At 44.4% G+C, this 12,115-nt stretch overlaps 1 protein-coding gene across 1 annotated transcript in view; it reads right to left on the bottom strand.

The window, feature by feature from the left end:
* COL4A4 (collagen type IV alpha 4 chain) overlaps nucleotides 1-12,115 on the bottom strand; it is a 171,457-nt gene that overhangs the window by 10,696 nt on the left and 148,646 nt on the right. The gene's annotated exons all lie outside the window — the stretch shown is intronic.

Here is a 12,115-nt window from a genome sequence, read left to right as displayed (position 1 = left end):
TTTTTTTTTCCCCTTCACCAAATGCCTCCCCCACAGGCTAAAGGTACATCTCCCATCTCCTACCACATCCCTCCCTACATAAATGGTCTTCAACATTAGGTGGTTCTGCACCGCCCCACCCCGCCCCCCACCCCAGCAGACACTTGGCAATGTCTGGAGGCATTTTTGGTCCTCACATGGAGGAAGAGGTCATTACTGGCATCTAGCAGGATAGGGGCAAGGGATGCTGCTTAACATCCTAGAATCCACCAAACAGCCCTCCTGGATAAAGAATGATCGGGCCCCAAATGCCAGCAGCACTGAGGTTGAGAAACCGCTCCACACAGTAGGCTACATCCAAGAGTCATGTGTTCATTCACCAAATGTTTACCAAACACCCTCCATGACTCAGGCCTGCGTATGGATATCACACTGAATAAGACAATATCCTGTCCTCAAGCTTCTTACGGTCTCTATAACAGTGGTTGGCAAATTACAGCCTGTGGGCCATTTACTGCTCATTTTAGTAACCCCAGTTACAGTGGAACACATGCATTCATTTACGTGTTATCTACAGCTATGCTGCAGCAACAGGGTTGCGTGGTCGCAGCAAAGATCATCTGGCTCCAAAGCCGAAGCAGGAGATTGAAGTGTTCAGTTAATGACGTAGATGTCTCACTTCCCTGCCCTCGGTTCCACACGCCCCACTGCTTGTAAAGTGGCGTCCTCATATTGCCTGCCTGAGAGTGTCCCCTTCTTCTTCATACATCCCTACGACCAGCCAGTCTCTCCCCTCCATGCCCTGTGCTAGTTGAGCTACACTCAGTGTAGATATCCCAGTGTCCGATATGCTCCTGTTATGCTTTTGTGCTCCCAGGATTAGAAATGAATTATTTCAGAGTGTCCTGGACTGCATGCTGTACGTGGTTACCATTCAGTAGGTGAGAAAGGAAACATCCCCGCCTCCCCATCTGGGTGAGAGGAGCCCTGCCCTTCCTGCTGACTGGGCAGAAACCTCCTCTCCCAGGGGTGGCACTCCTGGTGGAATCTGAAACTCCACCACCTTCCAAGAGAGTATCAGTTATCTTGGAAGGAACATGGAACCCCAACAGTGAGCTCAGAGCATTCCTTTCTCTGTCTCACCCAACAAGATGATTCCAACATGCAATATATTCTAGAAATGACTGCCTTAGTGCTTATGGGTTAGGAGTTTCTCCCTTCCACTGAACAGGCAGCAGCAGGGATTCCTCCTGATGTATAGACTCATGGTGAGGTCACCGGAGATCTGGGAAAAAGAGTCCTCACACCAGACGTTATCATGTGGGCTTTACTCCCTTTAGGGTGAGGCAGAAAGAAATTGTCAGACGGAAGACATTTCCCGAGAAACAGGAAGGAAGGCTCTTCTTATTAACCTGAGCTCTATGTTCAGAGCTTTCCACCTTATGGACTTGTTCCCTACTTGGAACTAGTTTTAAGGAATAAAACTAAACATCAAAAAAAAAAAAACCCTCCAGTGTTAGATGGATGACCTCCTAAGAGGGAAAGTGTTGCCTTGAAGAGAAACACAACCTTAACAGGGTGTGGGTACGTCCATTAGGCAAGAATAGTTCAAAACAGGACAGTATCGTGGGTGGAGCCAAGATGGCCGAATAGGAACAGCTCCGGTCTCCAGCTCCCAGCCCCAGCGACACGGAAGACGGGTGATTTCTGCATTTCTGCTTGAGGTACCGGTTTCATCTCACTAGGGAGTGCCTAACAGTGGGTGCAGGACAGTCGGTGAAGCGCACCGTGCGTGCGCCGAAGCAGGGCGAGGCATTGCCTCACTCGGGAAGCACAAGGGGTCAGGGAGTTCCCTTTCCTAGTCAAAGAAAGGGGAAACAGACGGCACCTAGAATATCGGGTCAGTCCCATCCTAATACTGCGCTTTTCCAACGGGCCTGGAAAACGGCACACTAGGAGATTGTGTCCCGCACCTGGCTCGGAGGGTCCTATGCCCAAGGAGTCTCGCTGATTGCTAGCACAGCAGTCTGAGATCAAGCTGCAAGGTGGCAGCGAGGCTGGGGGAGGGGCGCCCGCCATTGCCCAGGCTTCCTTAGGTAAACAAAGCAGCCAGGAAGCTCCAACTGGGTAGAGCCCACCACAGCTCAAGGAGGCCTGCCTGCCTCTGTAGGCTCCACCTCTGGGGGCAGGGCACAGACAAACAAAAACTCAGCAAGAACCTCCACAGACTTAAATGTCCCTGTCTGATTGACAGCTTTGAAGAGAGTAGTGGTTCTCCCAGCACGCAGCTGGAGATCTGAGAACGGACAGACTGCCTCCTAAAGTGGGTCCCTCACCCCTGAGCAGCCTAACTGGGAGGCACCCCCCAGTAGGGACAGACTGACACCTCATTCAACCGGGTACTCCTCTGAGACAAAAGTTTCAGAGGAACTATCAGACAGCTGAATTTGTGGTCTCACGAAAATCCGCTGTTCTGCAGCCACCGCTGCTGACACCCAGCCAAACAGGGTCTGGAGTGGACCTCTAGTAAACTCCAACAGACCTGCAGCTGAGGGGCCTGTCTGGTAAAAGGAAAACTAACAAACAGAAAGGACATCCACACCAAAAACCCATCTGTGCATCACCATCATCAAAGACCAAAAGTAGATAAAACCACAAAGATGGGGAAAAAACAGAGCAGAAAAACTGAAAACTCTAAAAAACAGAGCACCTCTCCTCCTCCAAAGGAACGCAGCTCCTCACCAGCAATGGAACAAAGCTGGATGGAGGATGACTTTGATGAGTTGAGAGAAGAAGGCTTCAGACGATCAAACTACTCTGAGCTACGAGAGGAAATTCAAAACAATAGCAAAGAAGTTAAAAACTTTGAAAAAAAATTAGAAGAATGGATAACTAGAATAACCAATGGAGAGAAGGGCTTAAAGGAGCTGATGGAGCTGAAGGCCAAGTTTCGAGAACTACGCGAAGATTGCAGAAGCCTCAGTAGCAGATGCGATCAACTGGAAGAAAGGGTATCGCTGATGGAAGATGAAATGAATGAAATGAAGAAAGAAGGAAAGTTTAGAGAAAAAAGAATAAAAAGAAATGAACAAAGCCTCCAAGAAATTTGGGACTATGTGAAAAGACCAAACCTACGTCTGATTGGTGTACCTGAAAATGATGGGGAGAATGGAACCAAGTTGGAAAACACTCTGCAAGATATTATCCAGGAGAACTTCCCCAATCTAGCAAGGCAGGCCAGCATTCAGATTCAGGAAATACAGAGAACGCCACAAAGATACTCCTCGAGAAGGGCAACTCCAAGACACATAATTGTCGGATTCACCAAAGTTGAAATGAAGGAAAAAATGTTAAGGGCAGCCAGAGAGAAAGGTCAGGTTACCCACAAAGGGAAGCCCATCAGACTAACAGCTGATCTCTCGGCAGAAACTCTACAAGCCAGAAGAGAGTGGGGGCCGATATTCAACATTCTTAAAGAAAAGAATTTTCAACCCAGAATTTCCTATCCCGCCAAACTAAGCTTCATAAGTGAAGGAGAAATAAAATACTTTACAGACAAGCAAACGCTGGGTGATTTTGTCACCACCAGGCCTGCCCTAAGAGAGCTCCTGAAGGAAGCACTAAACATGGAAAGGAACAACCGATACCAGCCACTGCAAAAACATGCCAAATTGTAAAGACCGTCGAGGCTAGGAAGAAACTATAGCAACTAACTAGCAAAATAACCAACTAACATCATAATGACAGGATCAGATTCACACATAACAATATTAACGTTAAATGTAAATGGGCTAAATGCTCCAATCAAAAGACACAGACTGGCAAACTGGATAAGGAGTCAGGACCCATCAGTGTGCTGTATTCAGGAAACCCATCTCACGTGCAGAGACACACATAGACTCCAAATAAAGGGATGGAGGAAGATCTATCAAGCAACTGGAAAACAAAAAAAGGCAGGGGTTGCAATCCTAGTCTCTGATAAAATAGACTTTAAACCAACAAAGATCAAAAGAGACAAAGAAGGCCATTACATAATGGTAAAGGGATCAATTCAACAAGAAGAGCTAACTATCCTAAATATATATGCAGCCAACACAGGAGCACCCAGATTCATAAAGCAAGTCCTCAGTGACCTACAAAGGGACTTAAACTCCCACACAATAATAATGGGAGATTTTAACACCCCACTGTCAGCATTAGACAGATCAACGAGACAGAAAGTTAACAAGGATATCCAGGAATTGAACTCAGCTCTACATAAAGTGGACCTAATAGACATCTACAGAACTCTCCACCCCAAGTCAACAGAATATACATTTTTTTCAGCACCACACCACACCTATTCCAAAATTGACCACATAGTTGGAAGTAAAGCCCTCCTCAGCAAATGTAAAAGAACAGAAATTATAACAAACTGTCTCTCAGACCACAGTGCAATCAAACTAGAACTCAGGATTAAGAAACTCACTCAAAACCGCTCAACTACATGGAAACTGAACAACCTGCTCCTGAATGACTATTGGGTACATAATGAAATGAAGGCAGAAATAAAGATGTTCTTTGAAACCAACGAGAACAAAGACACAACATACCAGAATCTCTGGGACACGTTCAAAGCAGTGTGTAGAGGGAAATTTATAGCACTAAATGCCCACAAGAGAAAGCAGGAAAGATCCAAAATTGACACCCTAACATCACAATTAAAAGAACTAGAAAAGCAAGAGCAAACACATTCAAAAGCTAGCAGAAGGCTAGAAATAACTAAAATCAGAGCAGAACTGAAGGAAATAGAGACACAAAAAACCCTTCAAAAAATTAATGAGTCCAGGAGCTGGTTTTTTGAAAAGATCAACAAAATTGATGGACCGCTAGCAAGACTAATAAAGAAGAAAAGAGAGAAGAATCATATAGATGCAATAAAAAACGAAAAAGGGGATATCACCACCGATCCCACAGAAATACAATCTACCATCAGAGAATACTACAAACACCTCTATGCAAATAAACTAGAAAATCTAGAAGAAATGGATAAATTCCTCGACAAATACACCCTCCCAAGACTAAACCAGGAAGAAGTTGAATCTCTGAATAGACCAATAACAGGTTCTGAAATTGTGGCAATAATCAATAGCTTACCAACCAAAAAGAGTCCAGGACCTGATGGATTCACAGCCGAATTCTACCAGAGGTACAAGGAGGAACTGGTACCATTCCTTCTGAAACTATTCCAATCGATAGAAAAAGAGGGAATCCTCCCTAACACATTTTATGAAGCCAGCATCATCCTGATACCAAAACCTGGCAGAGACATAACCAAAAAAGAGAATTTCAGACCAATATCCTTGATGAACATTGATGCAAAAATCCTCAATAAAATACTGGCAAACCGAATCCAGCAGCACATCAAAAAGCTTATCCACCATGATCAAGTGGGCTTCATCCCTGGGATGCAAGGCTGGTTCAACATACGCAAATCAATAAATGTAATCCAGCATATAAACAGAACCAAAGACAAAAACCACATGATTATCTCAATAGATGCAGAAAAGGCCTTTGACAAAATTCAACAACCCTTCATGCTAAAAACTCTCAATAAATTAGGTATTGATGGGACGTATCTCAAAATAATAAAAGCTATCTATGACAAACCTACAGCCAATGTCATACTGAATGGGCAAAAACTGGAAGCATTCCCTCTGAAAACTGGCACAAGACAGGGATGCCCTCTCTCACCGCTCCTATTCAACATAGTGCTGGAAGTTCTGGCCAGAGCAATCAGGCAGGAGAAGGAAATAAAGGGTATTCAATTAGGAAAAGAGGAAGTCAAATTGTCCCTGTTTGCAGATGACATGACTATATATCTAGAAAACCCCATTGTCTCAGCCCAAAATCTCCTTAAGCTGATTAGCAACTTCAGCAAAGTCTCAGGATACAAAATTAATGTACAAAAATCACAAGCATTCTTGTACACCAATCACAGACAAACAGAGAGCCAAATCATGAGTGAACTCCCATTCACAATTGCTTCAAAGAGAATAAAATACCTAGGAATCCAACTTACAAGGGATGTGAAGGACCTCTTCAAGGAGAACTACAAACCACTGCTCAATGAAATCAAAGAGGATACAAACAAATGGAAGAACATTCCATGCTGATGGGTTGGAAGAATCAATATCGTGAAAATGGCCATACTGCCCAAGGTAATTTATAGATTCAATGCCATCCCCATCAAGCTACCAATGACTTTCTTCACAGAATTGGAAAAAACTACTTTAAAGTTCATATGGAACCAAAAAAGAGCCCGCATCGCCAAGTCAATCCTAAGCCAAAAGAACAAAGCTGGAGGCATCACGCTACCCGACTTTAAACTATACTACAAGGCTACAGTAACCAAAACAGCATGGTACTGGTACCACAACAGAGACATAGATCAATGGAACAGAACAGAGCCCTCAGAAATGATGCCACATAGCTACAACTATCTGATCTTTGACAAACCTGACAAAAACAAGAAATGGGGAAAGGATTCCCTATTTAATAAATGGTGCTGGGAAAACTGGCTAGCCATATGTAGAAAGCTGAAACTGGATCCCTTCCTTACACCTTATACAAAAATTAATTCAAGATGGATCAAAGACTTATATGTTAGATCTAAAACCATTAAAATCCTACAAGAAAACCTAGGCAATACCATTCAGGCCATAGGCGTGGGCAAGGACTTCATGTCTAAAACACCAAAAGCAATGGCAACAAAAGCCAAAATCGACAAATGGGATCTAATTAAACTAAAGAGCTTCTGCACAGCAAAAGAAACTATCATCAGAGTGAACAGGCAACCTACAGAATGGGAGAAAATTTTTGCAACCTACTCATCTGACAAAGGGCTAATATCCAGAATCTACAATGAACTCAAACACATTTACAAGAAAAAAACAAACAACCCCATCAAAAAGTGGGCAGAGGACATGAACAGACACTTCTCAAAAGAAGACATTTATGCAGCCAAAAAACACATGAAGAAATGCCCATCATCACTGGCCATCAGAGAAATGCAAATCAAAACCACAGTGAGATACCATCTCACACCAGTTAGAATGGCCATTATTAAAAAATCGGGAAACAACAGGTGCTGGAGAGGATGTGGAGAAATAGGAACACTTTTACACTGTTGGTGGGACTGTAAACTAGTTCAACCATTGTGGAAGTCAGTGTGGCGATTCCTCAGGGATCTAGAACTAGAAATACCATTTGACCCAGCCATCCCATTACTGGGTATATACCCAAAGGACTATAAATCCTCCTGCTATAAAGACACATGCACACGTATGTTTATTGCGGCACTATTCACAATAGCAAAGAGTTGGAACCAACCCAAATGTCCAACAACGATAGACTGGATTAAGAAAATGTGGCACATATACACCATGGAATACTATGCAGCCATAAAAAATGATGAGTTCGTGTCCTTTGTAGGGACATGGATGAAACTGGAAAACATCATTCTCAGTAAACTATCACAAGGACAAAAAACCAAACACCGCATGTTCTCACTCATAGGTGGGAATTGAACAATGAGAACTCATGGACACAGGAAGGGGAACATCACACTCCGGGGACTGTTGTGGGGTGGGGGGAGGGGGGAGGGACAGCATTAGGAGATACACCTAATGCTAAATGACGAGTTAATGGGTACAGGAAATCAACATGGCACATGGATACATATGTAACAAACCTGCACATTGTGCACATGTACCCTAAAACCCTAAAGTATAATAAAAAAAAAAAAAAAGAAAATTTGAAATAAAAAGTTCTTGGCCCATTAAAAAAAAAAAAAAAAAAAAAAAGAATAGTTCAAAACAAAACAGGTAACACTTTTGAGTTCACTGTAGGAAGCTTCAGCCTTTGAGGGCCGCCCTGGAAGGAAAAGTTGTAGATCAAAGAGATCTGTGTGTAGAAGAGCGTTAGGCCTCCTGTGGTGGACTAATCAACCCACTTCGTGTGGCCGTCATCCATCCGCCCATACTGGGCAGGAAAGAGCCAGAAGTTTTTTCATTTTTATGTTATGTCTCAGCTGTAGCACACATGGTTACAAAATCAGCTTAGCGATGAAAGAAAAGATTTTTTAGTTTTTTTTTACCTTTTATTTTAGGTTCAGGGGTACGTGTGAAGTTTGTTACATAGGTAAACTCATGTCATGGAGGTTTGTCATAGTGATGATTATTTCGTCACCCAGGAGTTAAGCCGTGTACTCAGTAGTTATCTTTTTTGTCTACTTGAGGGTGGCGGGGAGGAGGAGGTAGAGGAGCAGAAAAGAGAAGATTCTGAAGGGAAAACAGGAAGATACCAACAACGTCATTTTAAGTGAACATTGTTCTTTCTAGTGGCAGCCATTTCTTTACGGCACTCAATCTTGAGGGTGGTATATGGGGTGGTGATATATAAGCCCAACCTTTCCTTAAGGCTCTACTCAAATACCAGCTCTTGCTGGAGTCCTAGCTGTCCTGCAGTTCTCCACACTGGAATTAACCTCTCCCAGTACCCTTGACTTGCAACTCTTTTGTTTTGTTTTGTCTTGTTTTGTTTTAGACACAGTTTCGCTCTTGTTGCCCAGGCTGGAGTGGTATATATGGCCCCTCACACCCTGCTGAAAAAAAATGCCTTCAGGAAATGCTAGAGAAAGAGCAACATGGCCTACAGATGGCCCAGGTCACCCAGGGTTCGGCATTAGGCCCTTAGAATATACCTGTCACTCTTTAGTAACTGGACAGGATGACCGATACAGCCAGTGTGGCCAGCGGGCATAGACAAGGCCGAGGAATACATGGCGGGGAAGAGAGGTCCTTTGTAACAGGAACCCAGAGGCTCCTATCAGAGAAGAGGGGCCCCAGAAGAAAGCAAGGGCTTGGGAGTGGGCGCACAGGACAAAAAGGAGCCCCAGGGAAGCTGGGCCACATGGTGAGAACATAGGAAGAGAAGGCGATGCTTCACCAGAACGACGGGGCACTTTTTTAAAAACATCATAATCATGTAGGTGTTAGAGAGGTGGCCTTGGAGTGTCCCCACTTCCAGCAGGCAGGGTCAGTGGCTCCAATAAAGAGAGGGCACAGGAACCCAGGGAAGGCCCTCCTGTGGCCACGTGCAGCTGATGAGCCCATGAAACCCTAAGTCAGGGGAATTAGAGATCATAGGCAAGCACACCTGGGCCACATAAGCACTAGACCATCTTTCAGAAGCTCATAGGCTATGGAGAGAAAATCTTGTTCTTGTTCATGTCAAAGAAAACTATCATGTTCAAGTGTAAAGAATTGACCCATTCACATATTTTTCTCTTCCTAGTTACTTTCTTTGGTTATTTTTTAAAGCCACCACAGTGGGTGACCCCAACCATCCCTCTGGCCTCACTTTTGATGTTGAGGTGGAGCAGTGCATTGCAACCTTGGCTGCCTGCTACAGTCACCTGGGGGACGCTGAAAAATGTTAACATTCAGGCTCTGCCACCTTCCACATTCTATTGGTCTGAGATGAGGCCCAGGCACCAATATTCTTTCAAGATCCTCGAGGTGATTTTAACCTGCAGCTGGGATTGCCTTGCTAAGAAATGTTCTACTCTTAGCTGAATCTTTAAGGAGTGCATTCATATAATAGTTAGGGTGTCTCAAATTTAAATATGTATGCAACTATTTTGGGGACCTTGTTAAAATGCAGATTCTGATTCTGTAGTTCTGGGGTGGGACCAAAGTTGCTGCTGGCTCCTGGACCAGGACCACAGTTACAGTAGCAAGGATGTTGCTAACTTCTAGATGCCTGGTTATTAGGCCAAACAGCCCGGTCTGTGCTCCCGCCATCTCCCTGTTGAACAATTCTGACTCCTCAAAGCCCAATCTTTCCTTAAGGCTCTGGTCAAATACCAGCTCTTACTGGGGTCCTAGCAGTCCTATAGTTCTCCACACTGGAATTAACCTCTCACCATCCCATTCTCCCAATACCCTTGACTTGCAACTCTTTGTTTTGTTTCGTTTTGTTTTAGACTGAGTTTCACTCTTGTTGCCCAGGCTAGAGTGCAGTGGTGTGATCTCAGCTCACTGCAACCTCTGCCTCCTGGGTTCAAGTGATTCTTCTGCCTCAGCCTCCTAAGTAGCTGGGATTACAGGCATCTGCCACCACACTCAGCTAATTTTGTATTTTAAGTAGAGACGGGGTTTTACCATGTTGGCCAGGCTAGTCTCAAACTCCTGACCTCAGGTGATCTGCCCACCTTGGCCTCCCAGAGTGCTGGGGTTACAGGCGTGAGCCACAACACCCGGCCTGCAACTCCTTTTTAACATGAATTGTGTAATAATCTACCATTACTTTAAGTTATTTATATTCTGCTGGCTATTTCTTTCATGGGATTATGAGACCCTGGAGGGGGAAAACACATCTTACTCATCTTTCTATCACCCACACCACCTGGCAGCATACTTTACAAAGAGTAGAGGGAGTCTGGAAGTACTTACTGAATTGAATTTGCAGAACCCAGTTATAGGTCACATCTTCAACTTGGAAGTTATTTTTTTTAAGTTGGAGGAACCCAGCTCTGGATATTGCAAATATATACATAACAAAGCAGCTTGGTTTTAAAATGAGGTTGAGTGACTAGTAATACCGACTGACAGAACTTTATCCATGCAAGGAGTATCAAGAAAGATGAGTTAAGTAAAGACTGGCCCAATTCCCAGTTCTCACAGGCTGTTAAAAGAAGTTGCTACAACCAACACCTAATTAACCTGGTGCACAAACACAGATGCAATGCAATAAACATACACAACGAAAACCCAAATTAATTTGAGGAAGGCTCCAGGGCTGTTTTGGCCACCACCTAAGAACGAGTCTGACTCCTGTTGAGAGGAACATTTCTTAGGCACTTAACTTCTTGGTTTTGGGGAACCACAAGAAAAACAAGTGGTACAAAATTCAGTTCTGCTTCCAATTACTGTGTCCTTGTACCAAAAAGAGTCCAAATCACAGTGGGGCAGTCGGGGGTGAAAGGAGAGAGAACATCCTGGTTCCTCCTTTTCAAAGAATTTGCCCATGAGTTTTCTAGACTCATAGCTACTACCAGTGGGTCTAAAGAGAACAGTGACTTCTAGATGCCCAGCCCTGGGCTCCTAATAGCTTTGTAAATTACCCAATGCAGTGGGCATATGTGGAAAGAAAACAAACCATTTGGAGAACACTTTTCCTTTTTTTTTTTTTTTTGACATGGAGTTTCGCTCTTGTTGCCCAGGCTGGAATGCAGCTCACTGCAACCTCTGCCTCCCCCATTCAAGCGATTCTCCTGTCTCAGCCTCCCAAGTGGCTGGGATTACAGGTGCCCACCACCAAGCCCTGCTAATTTTTGTACTTTTAGTAAGAGACAAGGTTTCACCATGTTGGCCAGGTTGGTCTCAAACTCCTGACCTCAGGTGATCCACCCGCCTCGGCCTCCCACAGTGCTGGGATTACAGGCGTGAGCCACTGCGCCTGGCTGGAGAACACTTTTAAAAGAATGGTTTAGCTTAAATACTTGAATAAGGATCCTGCCACCCCGGCAGTTACTGAACAATGCTCCAGTGATTAACCATGTAGTAATTGCCAAAATGTAGAGCAAGACCCTATTTTTGCTCATCCCTCCTCTAACAGCTCCTTCTTCCTTCTTGCAGGCTCTGTTTCCGCTCCACCAAGCCCCAATTCAATTGTTTTTAATTCAAAATCAAGTAGGCAGCTATTAATGACTGTTAATGGCGCATCTACTATGTTGTGCTAAGAGGTTTCAAAACTCCACATCCAAAAGCTGGCCAAGTATGAAAGATTTAAGTAGGAGTTCCACATAAAAATAGAAAGGATGGGCCAGATGCAGTGGCTCACGCCTATAATCTCAGCACTTTGGGAGGCTGAGGCAGGCGGATCACAAGGTCAGGAGATGGAGACCATCTTGGCTAACACGGTGAAACCCCGTCTCCACTAAAAATACAACAAATTAGCGGGGCGTGGTGGCAGGCACTGGTAGTCCCAGCTACTCGGGAGGCTGAGGCAGGAGAATGGCGTGAACCTGGGAGGCAGAGCTTGCAGTGAGCCGAGATGGCACCACTGCACTCCAGCCTGGGCAACAGAGTAA

The sequence above is a fragment of the Hylobates moloch genome, unplaced genomic scaffold (assembly GCF_009828535.3).
Source record: "Hylobates moloch isolate HMO894 unplaced genomic scaffold, HMol_V3 SCAFFOLD_1, whole genome shotgun sequence".
NCBI lineage: Eukaryota > Metazoa > Chordata > Mammalia > Primates > Hylobatidae > Hylobates > Hylobates moloch.
The sequence above is the reverse complement of the archived record's forward strand: the minus strand, read 5'-3'. Positions and strand labels throughout refer to the sequence as shown.